The 1,442-nt window shown below is 40.5% G+C and overlaps 1 protein-coding gene across 2 annotated transcripts in view; it reads right to left on the reverse strand.

Annotated features, from left to right (window-relative positions):
- pik3r2 (phosphoinositide-3-kinase, regulatory subunit 2 (beta)) overlaps nt 1–972 on the reverse strand; it is a 34,092-nt gene extending 33,120 nt beyond the window's left edge. The window contains exon 1 of one of the 2 annotated variants that reach the window (XM_046408025.1): nt 823–972. The gene's annotated coding sequence lies outside the window, so the exon portion shown is untranslated. Of the gene's footprint in view, nt 1–680 lie in introns of both variants that reach the window. The other variant, XM_046408024.1, reaches the window with a different exon arrangement.
- Between the last annotated feature and the right edge of the window lie 470 nt (nt 973–1,442).

Below are 1,442 nucleotides of genomic sequence, written 5' to 3' on the forward strand. Positions count from 1 at the left end.
CTATGTAAGGCCTCCATACTGCATGGCCTCATATAGTCCACAGTCAATGTAAAGGTACTATTATACCCTGTAACGTATACACACGGAGTACGCTGCCAAGTTTGACTTCTTTGTTGTATTTTTGTCTTGCAGTACAACCTTTTCAAAGCTAGTAACATCTGAAACATCTGAATTTTAGCATTTAGCAGGAAAAAAAAACCAATAACTGTAAACGCAGGGCTTAAATTCTGCATAAATTGACAACTTAAAAAGCTACATGCTTTTAAAGTCCTCAGTGAAGTCATTTCAGTAGACCTTCTTACCATATTCTCAAGGGATATCAAGAATGAACAACAAACTCAATCAATTTAAGTGTAAAGTAAGATTAGAAGATAAAGTTTACACTAAGTTAACGGGTTAGCGGGTTTTCATAACTTCACACGTCAACTGTCGACAAACGCGAGCATCGAGCAACATGCTGCAAGAATAAATGCTGCATTTAAGCGCAATGTTTGCAGCCCAGAAAATACAATAAACAAGTAAAACAAAACACTGTGTTGAAACTTTAAAACTGGGACACAAGTCCAACGGCAACAGCAAGTTGCTTGCGTTAAGCACACTTGCAGCGCTTCCACCATTTTCCAGTACAGTGGCTGCTGCCCTGCTGTACTGGAAATGTGCAATAACTTGGAAAAACTCACCCGCGGATATTTCTTGACTCTTCTCACTTTCGGCTGCGGCGCTTTAACATAAAGTAGCAGACACGGTCCGTGTAGTGCCGTATGTGCGGACGATATCTTCTCGAAGTGCATTAAACTTCTAGCAAACCCTGAGTTCACTTACTGCTTCGCCTTCTTTCGCTCGCTCTTTCTTTCCTTTCCCGTTCATGACTCTCCGCTCCCCTACACAGCCATTTTCCAGCTCAGCACGGCGCAGGGAAGGAGAGTGCGTGGGAACTAATATGAAGAGCGCGGAAAGTGACGAAGCCTGGCGGAAAAGTCCGAACGATTAGTGAGGGGTCATCGAATGGACTCTGCCCATAATGGAAATTTGAACCTGACAATCCTAAGCTGTAAGGCTCCCTTTTTCCCTCCCCAAACCTTATACTTAAAGCTCTCTTTTATTGCAGAGACTGCTATTCATTTGAAAAAAAAGGAAAAGCGCTCAACCACACACTAAATCAGCCTGATCTCTTTGTGGGTTACATATGGACATATTCTCATATTGAGCTCCTGATTACACATTTTTCTAGCTCATCTACTTCATTGAATGTATATTAGGATAAGGGACAACTGTAAAAAATGGATTGTATCAGTGTACCTTAGTGTAAAAAATAATCTAGTGTATTATTACTACATAAAGTGATCATTGTAGTATTTATATTTGTTGATCAGTGGCCACCAAAGTAAGATTATGTTGCCATGTTATTGCTGTATGATGGACAAAAGACAAGTGCATACATA

Source organism: Scatophagus argus, chromosome 13 (genome assembly GCF_020382885.2).
Source record: "Scatophagus argus isolate fScaArg1 chromosome 13, fScaArg1.pri, whole genome shotgun sequence".
NCBI classification, from domain to species: Eukaryota; Metazoa; Chordata; class Actinopteri; family Scatophagidae; genus Scatophagus; species Scatophagus argus.